The sequence below is a fragment of the Hippichthys cyanospilos genome, chromosome 11, assembly GCF_059441005.1.
Source record: "Hippichthys cyanospilos isolate Australia breed blue-spotted pipefish chromosome 11, RoL_Hcya_1.0, whole genome shotgun sequence".
Taxonomy (NCBI): Eukaryota; Metazoa; Chordata; class Actinopteri; order Syngnathiformes; family Syngnathidae; genus Hippichthys; species Hippichthys cyanospilos.
Window position 1 is genome coordinate 3,686,940 of NC_142379.1, and position 17,481 is coordinate 3,704,420.

At 39.9% G+C, this 17,481-nt stretch overlaps 1 protein-coding gene and 1 long non-coding RNA gene across 2 annotated transcripts in view; one reads left to right on the forward strand and one right to left on the reverse strand.

Annotated features, from left to right (window-relative positions):
• The window catches only part of lrfn1 (leucine rich repeat and fibronectin type III domain containing 1), a 150,128-nt gene that overhangs the window by 60,318 nt on the left and 72,329 nt on the right, over positions 1-17,481 (forward strand). The window lies entirely within an intron of this gene.
• LOC148415474 (uncharacterized) lies at positions 1,833-17,020 on the reverse strand. Its single transcript, XR_015867266.1, has 3 exons — positions 16,973-17,020; positions 15,812-15,933; positions 1,833-2,317 (listed from the first exon to the last, which is right to left on the reverse strand). It is a non-coding gene; the product is annotated as an uncharacterized LOC148415474 (long non-coding RNA).

The window sequence follows — 17,481 nt, forward strand, 5'->3', positions numbered from 1 at the left end:
GGACCCGTGACAGTCGCCTTCGGAGACCTGAGAATCCCCTTTTATGGCTTACAGCTCTATCAGTTATGGTTTGCGCACTTTGTTCTGGACCCAGTTTAATTAGCAGTTTGTCTCGCCATCTAGCAAGAGGGTGATTACCTATTGCTTCTCAATTAGCTTGTTTGTTCACCATAAGTTGCGCTAAATTCATATGCTCTTTTCATCTTGGAGCCACTTTTCCGGGGGGGAGAAAAAAAATTCAGCTCGGGCTCAGTTGTTGTCATGGGTGAAAGTTACGTATCAGTGATTTCTGTTGCAAATGCTTACCTGCCTACCATTTGTGTTCAAACCTGTATTTTAATGTCTCAATTTAATTTTTTGGAGCCATAAGCTTGGTTTTGTGAAAATGCATCACACAGACACACACACACACATATATATATATATATATATATATATATATATATATATATATATATATATATATATATAAAACATTTTAGAAATCTCTGTGCATATAGGAAGTGTCAATTGCTTTCAGTTCTTTCAGGTAGTTAATGATGTGTACAGAACAAACGCACATACTGTAATCGCAATTTACAAACTGAGCATTTAAAAGGAGCCAGATTGCCTTTTCTGCACGTTTGGCTCCATTTACCACAAATCACATTTGTTTCGCATTACTGCAGAAGTGTGCTCATGCTACCCGTTTTTCCACTCATTGCTGCGTTTCATCAAGTTTTTTTTTTTTTTTAATGCGCTCGCGGAAAGGCGATTCATCACGTGACCATTCTGTCATTTTCTTTCGGAGCTAATGGCGTTTTAATGCAAGCGAGGCGGCGGTGTGATTTGAGAAGTATTACGTGGTGTGCAACTCTGGTTCTTGTCGTTGTCTTGTCATTTTTATTGAAACTTCTATTTTCAAGTAGATTTGCATTGGATCTCATTCGATTGTGCAAAAATATCCCACATCCAGGTATCCCATGGGTATCTAGAAAGAGGTTGAGCTTAACACCAGGTTTGTTCTGCACTCATTACTGCCACTAAAAACGACATTGTTCAAGCCGTTCTAAAACATTTATGCAAAAAAGGCAAAACATCAAGGGGACCCTCCCATTGGCTAAATCTGAGCAACGAGTTAACCGTGCGCTGTTTGAGGCTCTCAGTTGACAAGCCGTTCTTAGTGTCATTGGAAATGCTACTCAATGACAAGTCGCTTGCTCTTTCTACTTCATTGAGGGTGAAATGGCTGAGAAAAACGACCCATAAAAAGTTGCTTTCTCTGGAATTCTCGCAACATTCCGAGAAGCGTGGTCTTGCTTTTTAATGTAAACTAGGCGGGACTGAAACAAAGCAATGTTGACTTACTGATTGCAAAAAGTAAACTTATGACGTTTTCCAACGTTAAAGCTCACAAACTCCGGTGTGTTACACACTCAGATATGACGATCGCAATGATTCGGAAAATCTTCTTACACCCGCGTGCATTAGCATATGTCCAGTCTCACTCGCAGAGGAGCATCGGCGGTCATGGTCGAATGCAAATTGTTAGCACAACTCATCCAAAGCGTCCATCTGTTTCGACGTTTGGCAGAGTTGAATTCATAATTAGGAAAGCAAGACCTTTTAAGAGACCATCACTTGGCTTTTCTTGAAGTAATTTCGCTTAGAAATTCTCAAATGGAATGATGATTTGCTCCAGGGGGTAGGTACCATGGCGGCACTTCAATGGGGATCGTAAGATATTAACAGGATTTCTACAGGTAGAGGCGAATCTAATTTAATCTAATTAAATGCTTTTTAATGTCATGGGAGGGACAGTACTACATTGTTCTTTTCAATTTGAGAGCAAATAATTTGGAACATCAAGCAGTTTATTGTAGAAATTGCTCATTTTGCTTACTGTAATTCCTCAAATATAGTGGGCACCTGCATATAAGACCTACAAGTCTTCTTTTGAACCCACAACGAGGCCTCGCCAAGTGTCGGCGAAACCTTCCATTCTTGTTTCATCAGTCCCGAGCGGCCCACTACTCGAGCATGCCTGACACCCTTGTCACTTCTCCACCATCCGCCCCCTTTCCGCTGCAGGTCGACACCGCGGTCACACTGAGCTCGCGTGCGCATCGGTGCGCACACGCACACAGAAACGAGCGCTCAGCAATGACAAATCCTTCCATCTGTGACTCACGGAGCGTCGTACGAGTCCCCGCCCCGTCAAGCTGCCTGGCACAGATGAAGCCGCGGGGTGTCATAGGCCGTGTCTGGTGGCCGTCGTGTGGATGCGCACCTTCTGGGATGCAAGTGGAGCACACCGACATTCTCAGTGTGGCTGCGCCTAAGCATAAAGAAGGGGTCAGGTCAATCATATCATTGGCTGGTTAACCCTTGTGCATTCACTTTAAAAGGACTACGCTCGCGTTTTTTTGTACCAACATGGTACCTGCTTTTGAGGGCGGGACAACTAACATTTTTAATATATATTTTTTTCTTTAAAACACTCAATTCTCAGTGGCATGAGGTCTATCCATACATATGTAGTTTTTATGAAATACACGACAAAATACACAACTTGAAAAAGTGAGTCAAGTTCACCACTTTTCCCACTCATACAGAGTAACTACAAGTGCATTTGCATTGGTTTGAAGCAAGTTGGTGTTTTCGCGTAGGAGTTGACGCGAGGACAAAAAATAACCATTAAGCGGTCTTTGGCGCCACCTACTTTCTTAGAGTGTTACACACAGGTCATTCGAGAAATTTCAATCTGTCGGCCTATCTCAACCACCGCTAACGATCTTGGTTCAAAAATCGCAGGAAATGCAACATAACACGTAGGTTATAACGTGGATTATGAGTGTGGGTATGTCCAACCTGGTACCCATGAACATATGCGTAATTATATAGTACGCCAAGATGCAACAGTGTAGAATTTGCAGCATGATTGTATTTTAAACTTTGACATGATTATATAATTAGCGTGAAATTTCAACTCCCTAGTGTTTTTTTTTCAATGCTTTCGCCTTTGATTTCACAAAGAAATTATCGAAAAGGTCCCACATCGGTACCATGTATGAACGAGGGTTAAATCGCAATTCACTAGCGTAGTTCACTTGGCTGATCCCAATTTGGCTGTGCACACATCCCGCCTTTCCATCCTCTCATTTTAATGGGATTAACTCAATCTGTAATCTAGCGCTGCTGGATGAGTCTTTTCTCATTACTCCCATGATAGATCAAACAAGATTTGGGTCACATAATTAGGCCCCTTCTGTTTTTTCACGCGGTCTCTTCATCACATGTGTAAATTATGACAATTGAGTGCTTAATAGCTGATGGCTCTCGTAACAACAGCAGCAAGAAAAAAAAAAGACAAGTGATGCAATGTTGATTGACGTGTTTACTAGAATACGTCGGATGCTGTCATTTCATAATGGATGCTGTAAAGCAAAACTCAAGTGCTGGACACCGCATTCACTGTTTTCTTTGCTCATTTTGTTTAGTGTTTATCGTCATGTGCACGGTGTAGAAACATGTTTCTCCATACAATGCGATTCTTACTTTGCTGTCCACACGAATGTCATAACAAATAAATGCAAGGCATAACAAACACACAAGTAGCACGTATGAACCATTAGCTCAGCATGGAGTGTGGGTTGTTAAAAAATGAGCATGACCAAGGTGAACATTAGAGTGGCCATTAAATATGTTCGCATGAAACTGGACTATTCAGGGCTTGAAGAAAGATTCCAGCTTTTATTTTGTCTGTCAAAGTTGGCTTTATGCTTTGAATAGCTAGCATGGTGTGCTAATGGCGGAAAGGTATAATTGCATATCATGGTGTCGATGTTGATTAGACTAACTGTCAAGTCGCTGTTCAAACATACAAACATCATGGCAGCCGTTAAATAATATAAAAGCATATAATGATAACTGGATGAGTCATCTGTCTTGCTATATGAATTTAAAACATTAAAACAAGGTTATTTGCTTACATGGGTTTTTTGTTTGTCAAAGTTGCTTATGTTTACGACATTCGTGGCCAGCAAATTAAGAACTTCATTATACCGAACAACTTGTTTCCGCATAGTGTATATGACAAACACTTTGATTTGATTTGTCGACATTTTTCCCCCGTCATTCACGAGTTGCTCTAAATGTTTTTCGCGCCGTTTGCTCATTTTCTTTCTGTTTTCTTACATCATCCTCTGTTACAGTATAACATTAAAACAAGCTTCTTTGTATCATTTTGTTTGCGAAAGTTGTCAGCGCTCTGGTTAGCTATAGCATTAATAGCTAGCATGTGGTCACTGAATGGTAAAATAGTGAAATGATATAATAGCATGATGTGTAGATGCGACGGTAACTAACCATCCAAATCGTTCTGCCAATGTGCAATGTTAAAACGAGCTTCTTTGTTTCATTTTGTTTCTCAAAGTTGACTATGCTTTGGCACTCACGGCAACTATGATGTAATTATTCATTGTATCATTACCGTTGAATGATAATGATACAATACTTTTTAAATATTGAGACCTGATGTTCATAATAACGGTAATCCTGCATTCTTTTACTCAGTCAAGATGAAATAACAGCCCGATCCGTTACCACTCATTTTTGTAATAGCCACCAATAATGTTTAGGGTGCCGCTATTAAGGAAACATATTACCAGATTACTTTTCCTAATAAAAGGAGTGTTGACCTTAACGTTCCTCACTTAATAAGCCTCCTCGTGGCACTTCTTTTTATATTCCCCAGCCATTAACAATAAACGGCACCTTTTTATTTAATTTCCTCAATTCATCATCTGGTGCTCTTGGGTCAAAAGGGCCAGTTGTCACGCAGTCAGAATACGCAACCCTGGAATGTGCGAGAAAGCGCGACGCCATTGCCGATCACTCGTGGGGATGCGGCGAACTGTTGCGAAGTGCTCTTGACCTCATTTAGTTGAAAAACGCCTCCGGATTTTCTTTCCACAACTCTCAAGGATCCGTTCGTCTCAGAGGATGTTTTGATATTTAATGTTCGCGATACTTATTAATGCCATTGTGCATCGTCCCTGGCTTTGAAAACATTACCTTACGTTAGGTCATAACGAGAATAACCTCAATTATATTGATCAAGCCTCGTAAGTGCTTTGATGAAAATAACCCTCAGGGTCACTAAATGTCATTATAATCCCTCGCCAAGTCCTCTTTGGTGTTTTAATGCAGCATGGCCTGACATAAATAAAACATGGTAGAGAGCCTTTTTAAAGAGCATAGTTGCTATATGTACACTAAACTATACGCTAATGGTGCCTGTGCTGCCATTTAACGAGCAGAGGCATGCGTTAACTGCGGCGGAATGTTACAAAGTGGAGAGCTGAGACAGATGCGTTTTTAAGACGCATCTATTAGTAGAAGCAGACACAGGCAGGACTTCCCATTAAGCTCCAACAGAACAGTATGGATTAGAGTTAAATCAACTGTACTTTACATTTTCACAAAGTTAAAAAGCCTGGCTGCATATTTTAAATGAAAACTTGATCTTGGGACTTTTAAATAAGACCGCGTATAATGCTTGTGTGTGAGTGGGGGGGATGTGGTTTTGTATTTATATATGAATGTACAGTATGTATGTGTGACTGAAAATGAATGATGTCAAGTACGGAGACAGAATTTGGATCTAAATTCAGACAGCACACGGAAATGGAAGAGTAGTAGGTCTCTGTACACAAAAATCCACCAAAGGAAACTACGCTCTGAAAATTAGACTCGGAAACTAGACTCAGAAAGAAACTTGAAGTTCTTACATGATCAAGCAAACTAAAGAACAACAGCAACTGCATGGCAACTGATACATCAAGAAACTAGTCACAAGTAAAGGACTTCATATGACACATGCATAAAAATGACTAAAGGTGACAAAATATATAAACAATGGGGGAAAAAAGAATAAGGAGCTGAAGTTTCCAGTGATGTTTAAAACATGTAAAGTTTGAAAATGCAACGATTCTGACATTTCTATGTGATTGCAGCTGGACGTGGGAGATTTTGTGTACAAAAATAATTATTGTCCAAATTTTGGACCATACAAAACCATTACAGTTACATTTTTTATATGCTTTTTAATACGATTTGTTACATTGATTTTCCTGCGTTTTTTGCAACATTCCGTTGAGTGGCGGTCAAGCTATGTCAGCAAACAGAAAATTCTTTAACTTGTTTCACCTCAAGACATAGGTGGCGGTAGAGAGCAGTTAATGTCTATGTCTTAGTGTCATCATCACGTCACAGACTCTGAAGACTGACCATACGGTTTTTCTATTTTTTGTAGACGTTAAGAATTTTAACCTCCATATGTATGGATAGAACTCATGCCACTGACAAGTTTTCTTTTTTTTTAAAGAAGATTTCACCGCTACACAGTGTAAAAGTCTGAAGGCTTTAGCTATTATCATTCTACCACACGCGTTCATTTCATTGCCTTTGGGAGATTTTTTTTTTCGTGAGTGCATCATTCAGCAACACGTGTACGCTTGCTGCCGCCTGGTTGCTCTTTAGGAAAAGATTCTTCGTGTTGGTGTTGACAGCTAACGCAATGGCGCTGATGGCTTCTGTCAGAAAAGGGCCGGCAGCAGCCAAGCCTCTGACGCCGTCCAACAGCTAGCAGACTTTTGAGGCCCCGCGGCAACACATGGATACAGATTGCTTCTACTTGGGTTTTCAGATAAAATGACCATGCCAAACACAAGTCTTTTATTCACAGTGGAGGATTTGAACCCCAGTTTCCATGACAGAAGAGACGTGCGAGAAGAGCTGTGTGGTATTTAGGCTAGCTAGCTAAGCTAGCTAGCTAGCTAGCTAGCTAGCTGAAATGATTCAACAGCGCCTCTTCCGGTTACGGCCAATTAACTCCGCGATTAAACAAATGACTTAATTGATTTTCAATCTCACTTGAAGGCCCCATAAAAGTTTTTTATGCCTTTGCGGGACATGATGATGAGTTAATAAATGAATAATTTTATAGAGCGATGATTCCCATTTGCACATTTAAAAGCCCACTAAGATTTGTGGACAAAACTGAAATATTAAGATGTTTTTCTGTCCGCCCGCACCAGTTAATGATGAATACGTTATGCTTATTGAAATCATTAAAATGTTACAATTGTGCGCCTCCAAAGAGATTTTTCTCGATCGGGAAGCGCTTCTCTGTTCTCAAGGGCAAAGTGCGTTCATTTACATTTGTTTGCTATTCCTCTGCAACAGCAACCCCAAAAAAAAAGATGTTTTTGACTGCAGTCCCATTTCTATTTGGCCTTGACGCTTTTTGCTGCATCTCCTAGTCAAAAGCAGTGCATACTCTGCAAACTGCTTTTTCGTCTGTTTATTACGCATTCGGAGACTTGGACATATGCTTGCTCTATAAATGGCAACAACTTTAATATCTATCGAAGATTTTCTTTAGGCGGTCAATAAAAGAAGTCACGATTTTGGGGAGATTTAATTTTTTTTTTAATTATTTGACTGCACCCCCAACATTTCTATGTTTAAATCATATTCAATGAGCTATGGATGCATTTGAATCCAATGCTATTCTATACTAATACCTAGTAATTGTTTTCACCTGAGCACAACATGGGATTTTGAACAAATTTGGTTGCTAACCATGCTAATGCTAATTCTGTATCCAGTTGGTTGAATTGGTGAATTAAATTGAAATGTTAAGCTTTTGTCATATTTTTAGTCTATGCCAGTGATTCTCAAACTCTTTTCATGTACCCCTTGTGATTTTTTTTCAGTCAAGACAAAACAGTGACAACCATGTCTGATTTATTATGAACCTTCGGAATTACATTTGTTTGCGATATCTTCTAGAGGTACTTAATTCAGCAACTCTACATTATAGATCATGTAACATCATCTGTTTTATATTTGGTCCATCTTCTGGGAAATTGTGTCATTAATGACAATGTGCATCCATATAAAACTTAACAAAATAAGACTTTTACTATTTTTTTGGTATGTAATTCTTGAACGAGCGGAAATTATGCAAAAGAGTCTCTACAACACAGTTAACCAATACGTTTCTTCATGTTCTACATAATTTGCTCTTCATTTGAAAAGGAAAATTCCTTGTGGACTCCTGTACTAACTCTTATGTGGTATTTTGTTCATTGATTTTTGCATCAAAGACCTTTTACATCAAAGGGAAAACTTTTAAAAAGACACTAGGAAGCTGAAATTTCACACCAGATGATGACAACATGGCAAAGTTCAACATGGTCCACTCACTTATCAGGAGTGTGTCATCCCTACGATGAAGAAAATTACCCAAAGTGGCCAAAATACTGCACAAGGGTTTTAAAATCTCATGTAACCGCTGAAGTGTCTTTACATACCCAAGTTTGAGAACTGGTGTTCTAAGCTCCAGTTACATATTACAATGTTTTAGCGCCAAAGAACAACAGTGATCCATCTTCATAGCCTACATTTACTGTAGTGACGTCAGGGAAAAATTATGACAGTTCTTGAAATTGTATCGCGCGTCAGTCAGTACTGGCTAAATTCTGATTCTTTGAACTGACGGAACTCCATTTTGGATCTGAAGTCTTTTTCTCCATGGGATGATGTGAGAAGTGGTCTTATTGTGCACTGAACATGCGTCCGACTGGCACAGTGATATCCGCTGGCTTCCAAGGAGAATGTTCCTTCACAAGATGTCAGCATTGATGTGAATAGATGTTGATGGACAGGTGGATATTATTAGCCGTTGTTAGTGTTTGTAAGCCTCCACTGTCAGAACGATGACAAAACACGGTTAAACCGTTAGTAAAATGCCATCTGGCGACACAAAATATCATCAAGGGCGGATGCCAGGACGACTTTTATTGTTTGCAACCCGAGACTGCTGTGTTTAAGGGGCTTGCGGATACGGAAGTCAATAAACGGTGCATCTCGAGGGCTCAACAAAGATGGCTGAGGCTCAGATGGGACCCGCACAGGATAATCAGATTTTTCTTCTGGCCTTTTTTAACCCTCGTGCATTAATTTTTCCATTTTTTTTTTAATCTTTACATCAAAGGCGAAGCATCAAAAGAAGGCACTAGAGAGCTGAAATTTGACCTAGATGGTGGTAACGTCAAAATTTGAAAATGCCACAACACTTACCTTATTTTCCCCACTATAAGGCGCACTTACAGCCTTCAATTTTCTCAAAAGCTGACAGTGCGCCTTATAATGCGGTGCGCCTTATACAACGCATAAAATGAGTTTTTCTTTTTGAGGGATGAAATAAATATCACTTAATCGCCATGTAAATTATTCAATTCTTACCTCTGCATTTCAGCTATACATGCATTTTTTTTTTTTTACAATTAAAGTTATTATAAGACCCTGTTTAAAATTTGTATATGCTGCATATACTCCAATTTTGAAGCAATTTTAATGAGGACAAACCGCAAAATGGTTTTGCGCGGTTTTATAAAATAAATTCAGAAATTGTTTTAAATCAACAACACAATATATTTTAAGGTTTTTGGTTGCAATTTGATTCCAATGTTGTCTTGTCATGTAATCAAGATAGTACAGAAAGTACTAAAATGACACGGCTGTAAATTTATTGAGGGAGCGAACAGAGTTGTGAGAACGCTTATACTCAATAAAGTTAGACTAACTTATCTGAATGTTTTGTTGACATTCCCATCTAATTCTGCGCGCCTTATAATGCGGTGTGCCTTATGTGAAACCGTTTTTAAAATGGGGCATTCGTTGAAGGTGCGCCTTATAATAATAATAATATAATAATATACTGTAGGTCTTATAGTGCGGAAAATACGGTAATTATCACACTACCAGAAGTGAGCCATCAATTGGCTAAAATACTGCAAGAATGATGGTAAGTAAAGAAAATAACACAAAAATGGTCAAAATACTGCATAAGGATAAAAGCTCTCTGCATGACTGAGTCAAAAATGCGAGTTATACTCTGCACCATTGTTAGTGGAGACACAATGACTGCAGTCGCTTGGCTGTTTTGGGAACATTTCGGAAAAACGGAATTCCCGGGTGAGGCTTTTTGATATTGTTTTGTGGCAATGGCAAAGCTGCAGAAGCCCACAGTTTCATCTCATCTCGGGTTATCCCTTCTTGAAAATCCGCTAAAATACAGATTTCATTGACCGCTTCACTGATTTAAGTCTTTAAAGGGATGAAACATCGGAAAGATGTTCCCCGAAATTTCCATTACCCTTTTCTCCTTCTGAGCACGAATTGAGCAAAAAAAAAAAAAAATGAAAAACAGCCCTCGCTTAATTCAAGTCAGGACTTTTATTCGATGAATGCATTTGAAACCTGGCTGTGCACAAAGCGCCAAGGCCAGCCTTCTCTCTTGGATCTCCACAAAATGATTTCAATGGATGTCTCGAAAATATGTTTCAATATTTAAAATGAAAAAGCGCGTTGCATCAGGACAACAAGAGTGTCTGGGGTCAAAACAGTGCCAAACAAATCACGTGAGTCGCGGTGGCAACTGTGCATATATCAAATGTGATGCGTTTCTACAAAATGAGGCTTATTTCAGAGAAATGAGTTTTGAGTTATTGATGAAAATGCACATTTTTGACCAAGATGTTATTTCCCAGGAGCTAAAAAGTTCAGATTGTAATTGAAGTGTATGATAATGAGGAATTTAATGTGTTTTTCTCAAAACTCGGGTTTTTGTCTTGACAATATTCAAATTGCAGCAAAATTAATAATTTTTGACCTACCGGCATGTATTATATATTTTGTGTCGAGTTAGAATAAATCAATGCCTCAAGTTTCATTTTTATCGATATAAGCCTGGTTTTGTCCATCCATCTATCCATTTTCTAGAGCCACCTATCCTCACAAGGGTCACAGGCCTGCTGGTGCCTATCCCAGCTGGCTTCGTGCAGTAGGCGGGGGACACCCTCAACTGGTTGCCAGCCAATTGCAGGGCACACAGAAATGAACAACAACAAAAAAACCTAGATCTCAAACTACAGTCCTCGAGGGCCGGTATCCTGCATGTTTTTGAATCTCAAATACACAAGATTTAAAAAGGGATCATTTTCAAGCTCCTCCGAAGCTTGTCATCATTCAAGAAAGCTGAGAAAACCTGCAGGATACCGGTCTCAAGGACAGGAATTTGAGACCAATGCAGCCTATGTTGTCTATATTATATATCAATGTGATGATTGTAAGTGCCACGTGATTGACTAGCGACTAGTCTAGTGTGCTCCCCACATCGCGTTAAAAGTTAGAATACACTCACTCTGACCTTAGCATGAGGACAAGTGCCTTACAGAATGATGGATAGGTGACAGTCCAAGTGGACCCGTCATTATTTGTGAAATAAAGCTTTTATCCACCCTAGTTCGAAAACATAAATATTAACATCACATTTTAACAAAGGTCCTGAAGTTGAATCCGATTATTCTGGTCAGAAGGCGTAGGAAAGGGTCGCCATTAATTTGTGGGAAGGTGCCACGTGTCTGCATGGAATGTCACATTCACTTCAAATCATAGCGGACGGCGTTAATGAAAGCATTCCATCATCGTCATCATGGTGCCAGTGGGGAGCAAAATGACTGTGACATTTGTATATTTTTTGTATACTAGCATACAGGAGCACGGGTGCGATGCCCAATGCCGTTTATTACGAAGTTACTGAACATGTAGTCTCAATCAACAGATATGCCGCCTCTGCACATTCCCTCATATTTGTTTGGATTATTGACATCTGTTTGTCCTCCTGGTGTACCATTAAGTGAATAATCTACTGCCTTTTCCTTCATTAAGTACTTGACAATCCCAATATGGCGGATATTTGTCAAACGACTGACTTGTAGATTTATCTAAAAGCATCGTATTAGCAATACGCTTATCTCACGAGTCAAGACAATACCGCTGGTATCGATTAACTAAAGGTCACGGGAGCATTGGTAATCTTAGCCGCCGCCTCAAAAATATTTCATTGCGTCTTCAACGCCTGCGAGCCAAAAATACAAGTAAAAAGAAACAAAGTTATAGATAGAAGCTTCAGGCCCACTGAGGATTTTATCAATACTGTCCAGTACAATCAATAAGTCCATTAAGGTAGTCTTTAATGGAGCCGCTCTCTTGTGTATGAGAGTATTCGTCTGTAAACAAATGTCTTCTGCTGCTTTGAGAATGATTCGGGATGCTACATTAAAGCCAACTCATGGTTCCCGACCATTGATTACCTACGTACACCAAGCCTCGGACTAATTCAACTCTGTAGAGTGATGGGACACGGGCCAGCGAGTACACTATTAAATGTTGGGGCATTTTCAGGAGTGGATATGTCCTATAAGACACCGGTGCTTGGCCTTGGCAGAGTTCTGTGCTGTTTGGCAGCTGTCCACTGTTTTGGAATGCCTTTTTATTGCCATCTATAGGACTGAAGGGGAACACTGCATTCAAATATATCATCAAACTAAGCCAGTGGTTCTCAGACTTAAACAAGTAATCAAATTGTAGATCGTAGACAAATTTGAACTTTTTTGACAAAAATGGCTAAATAAGTGTGATATCATTACACTATATAGCACGATATGTTTTCTGTAATCTATATTGCGTATTTGTATTTGTCTGTATTTGGTACATGCAGCATCCACTTCAACCTGTGGGCCTGGAAAGGGGCTCCTCCCACCTGTAGTCCCTTCTGAAGGTTTTTGATTTCCCTAAATTGGGGTTTTTGAGTTTTTCCTTCCCTTTCTGGGAGCTTTGTGTTAGATTTTGTATTAATTTTCTGTCAGCATCAACACTGGTGCTGCTATTGTAAACAAACCTTCCGCCCAGTACGTCTTATTCGTGCATGATAACCCAATAAAGCTCAGCTCTTTTGCAGAGATATCGCTAAACAAAAAGCAAACTGACCCAAGCTGGATAGACACATTTATCGGGCAACAACTAATCGGCCAGAAAGGCTATGAAATACATTGCAGTACACGCAGAGAATGCGCTGCCTGCCAAGCCTCTCCATTTTAGTTAAACAGGAAATGCTCTGTGAGGGCAGTCGTAGCTTCAAAATAAACTACTCCAAAGCAAGAAGCGTATGATGCAAATGACCGTGGTACACTTATTTTGAAGGTCCTCCAAGAAGCATGGTATAATAATGGTCAATTTGAGTAGCTCTCAATCACTAAATAAATAACTCAGTGTTTTGTTTTTTCTGAACAAAATAATCGCGATTATTATTTTGGCCATAATCGTGCAGCCTTGACTGAAATGTAACATAATTTGCCCTGAGTGATCGTTTATCACTTATACAGTCTGAACAAAAGAAAAATGTACAAACCTCTTTGGTACCTTTCTTATTTTCGACCATTTCCAACCATTTTTTCCAGTCCTATGCAGTATAGCGAAGTTAGGTAGTTGAGAAATCTTGCATTTGACTGATTTGCCAGTTACCGCCCCCTTCAGGAATGGAGTGGAACAGTATTGATCACATCTGGATCGATGCCTTCGACATGTTGCACTATCCGCTAGTCTAACACGTAAATGTGCTGACTGTATAAATTGCAGCGTGGACTTCATCAGAGGGTTTTTCTCATATTATTGTGCGGTTTGATATCATACAAGCAGGAGCAGACAATGACAGTGTGACTCATCACGGACGGAGGAAATGGCTCTCTCGCAAGTGTCACATGTCATCGAGCATAGCCTGGCTCCCCTCCATTACCTCCGGATCTCAAATTTGATCATCCGCACATGACTAAGTGCTTTATTTATTTACCGCTTTCTCCTGGTTCACCGACTTATATTTGTTGGATGGAGTTTTGGCAAAGCCTTACTTGGAAATGGCTTGCACCACCGCTGCGTTTATTAGAGCGTAGATTATTTGATGTGATTCTCTCGGGCAACTTGTATTATTGCTCACCATGGTCACTGTCTGTGATGCCCCCCCGCGCCTAACAAAGGAGTTCCGACATCCTAGCCGCAGTGAATGCTATATTACAAAGTAGTAAAAAAAAAATACAAAAAGGCACATATTACTCCTCGTTCTTTTTTTTTTCCTCCTCCGCTCGGGCCATTATCTCTGCTCGGCGCGGCCCACGATACCTGCTTCTACTTCACCTCGGGTTGCTGCCTTTGTCTGGAGCGCTCTCATCTGTTGGGCTTGCTTGGGCCGCCCTGGAGCTAGCAGTGATGGCCAGAATGCCAAGTGCGTGGGCAGACTAAGAGAAGCGTATGCTGTCTGTTAAATCACCCTCAGCGGAGTTTGCTGCAAAACTTTTTTTTTTTGCTAGCTCACAAAAGGGGATCAACGTGGATGCGACGGTCGTGTTGTTAGCTAGGCAGCGACTTGACAGGAAGTAGGTATTTGACCGAGGCTTCTTCGCCATGGCTTTACCGCCGCCGCGTTTTGTATTCCGTCCGCAGTGGTCGCCTCCAAAGAGGATGATTAAACAAGCAGGAAAGAACGAGGCGCGCTTAGACTACATCGCCTCTTGCCACCAGTCGCATTGCATCCCAGCGGCCTGCGATCAAATATGTGTTGCTTTATTTGTTTTTGTTTTTTTTTCCGAGGGCTTCATAATAACATTGGGGGTAGTGGTGCAAATGTTTGACTTTTTTTTTTTTTTCTTGTGGACTTGTAGTGCTTTAATATACTCAAAGAAAAATAGTGCCTCATGATTCCTTTTGCAAACTTGGAATTAGGACCCAAAATGTTTTCCGGCACAGTTCTGCTGCTGGTAAAATTGCTCGTAAAGTACGAACCCTTTTTTGGGGCGCAGCTCAGTGGATCTGGGAATTTGAGGCAGAGGAGATTGATTTCTTTTTGAAACCCTACTTTAGTCAATGGTTGGCAAGGTAATTCTTGCATATGGGTATGGGCCAATAGGAGATAACCAATTGTTTAAAACACACATTTTACAGGGGGGAAATTAATGGTGCTACTTGAGGTCCCCAAAACTGCGTTCAAAGATTAGAAAACAAAAAAGTAACAAACATTCCTATCTTGTGGGGAAAAATAGCTTCGACTAATTTGCTTAAATGCCACAATTAATTTGTGAGTAGCTATCGTAAACACATCTTATCAACAACTCCTCTAGAATTATGCTTATACAAAACCTCAATTTCACCGTTTAGCTAATTTCCAAATCATTGATTTTTAAAAAGACAAATTAATTATTGTTCAGCCCTGCTTGGCAACAAATGATACGATTGCTTATGTCTTGGTTGGTAAAATAAAGAGCCTTCTTTTATACACTGGGATTACCTACCTTTGGCAGAGTTCAGGTTGGCTTGCTGTGTATGTTTTGATAAACAGTTCTTTTGAGGGACAGAATTTGAATCATACTATTGGATCACAGTAAGCTTTTTGCTTTGATTACACTTTCAAAAGTTGTAAGTTATTGATGTTTGGTGTATTAGTGGATATGTCAAATCAGCCAGTGACAGCTTTTCTTTCTTTTGGTATTTCACTAGACCTGTGCCGCTACAAAAGGGTGTTTGCGCCGTACTGGGAGGTACCACAAGTGACTTCCAGCCAATTGAAGCAAATCTCTAAACACAGTATTTGTACATATCTTTAATTAAAGATTTTGAATCATTGTCACTTCACACATAGCGTAACAGTTATTCATCAAAAGGCTGTACCCCGAAAATTAGCTCACCGACCTTGGAGTCAAATAATTAGTCCTTGGGTGTACTTTACTGCTTAACTAAGTAGCAGCAGAAGGTTGTTTCCCACTTTTCACTGGCAATTCCAGAGGGTGTTCCCCACTCAGGGTTGGTAATGTTTTAAGCATCCCAGACCAAACATTAGAAGATAAATACAGACGGTCCGTTTAATGCTTACGTGCAGAACGCTGCATTTTGTCGCCGCGCCGAGAGACATGATGGAAAAAGCTCAGGGCCCTCCGAGCGCCGGCCCACTGCTGTGAAACGCCGGACAAATGTGCTGTTTGTCCTTGACGGTGGCTGCAGATGAGAAGCGTGGCATTACACACAAAGCTAACAGCCACCCTGACAGCTGCAGTTGGGGGTTCTAATGAGTCATCAATCATGTCATTGCGATTCTGTTGGGTGGACAGGCCATGGGTGGGAAAATTTAGTGTGTTTAAAGCTGGCCTAAGTCCTGCCCTGATCTAAAACCTGTGTCCAAAGCTAATCCACTACTATAGGATCTGATTGTTTGTGTCATGTACATGTTAGGCTAGTGCATTATCTTTTCTCTGGATTTTTATTTTCCCCATAAATTGAAATGTACACTGCCACCAGGGCCAATTCTAGGTGTTGAGACATAGGGGTGTTCAACAACAATTACTGTAATTTTTGGACTAGCTATGACTTTTTTTCTCATGATTTGAGCCCCACAGTTTATTGCCCAATGCAGCTTATCTACATTTTTTTGTCTGTTATCCAGCAGACAATCCAAATTGTGTCTTTCTGCTCAATGTGACGATCTATGGAACAACTATGAAAAAACTAAAACAGATGTGAATCAATAGCTGTGGTGAAAAATATTTTTAAAGTATATAATTAAAAATATGAAAATTATGTCTACATTTAATAATATCTTGTATGGACGTTTTTGACGTGTACATTTGATAAACAGTATATATAATTGTTTCTATGTATTCTGCCCTCGCCAAAGTCTGAGCTAGCTAGGCAGATAGGCAACTCCTCCATTACAGACACCAATTGGTGATTCTTCCGCTTTTATTCACTTTAGAATCTTTAAAGTGGGTGTAAACCTGAAACAGCAAAGACATAAAAACGATTTATATTCTGTTGCAAATAAAGTAACGCACGCCACGCCCTATGATATGGCACAAGGTTAGCCAAGCATGCTAACGGTTGCGAGCTAACGCGCTATCCGGTAACTCGATGCTAATCGCTATCTCGATGCTAATAGTTAGACATATTAACAGTCGTTATAAGTAAACTTATTCACGCCGTCTTAGTGATACAAACATTCAAACAAACGTGTAAAAATAATTATAACAAATATACATACAGGATGTGCTTGGCTCAAGGCTTTCTTGCTGGATGGCAAAACAGGAAGTGCGCAACGCAACAAGATCCGGTCGCTTTTTCACAATAAACGCAACTTTTCAAACCAACAAAATGAAATGCTGTAGTTTGTTACCATAGCAACGGTAAGATGGCTCATGAGCCGCCAGAACACAACACTATATATCTACGATTGTATATGTGAATCGTGCAGTTTATGTTCACTTTACATTTTCTTTCAGACAAAATTAGGAGTTGCAAAGGAGCCGCTTTGTTTTGCGCGTTTATTGGTGAACAGGACAGTTAGACAGTTGTACAATTTATACGTCTGCAGTTAGGAAACAAAACATGTCAACATGCAACAAAAAATGTACCAAATACATATTAAAAGGGGAGACATCGCAGGTTGTGTCGTATTACATAAAAGTCTTGTTCGAGCAAGCGCTGGCCTTTCATATCCTGAATTTTCTATCGTAACTACATGATATTCTTCTAAAAAGGTGTTTTGTAAAA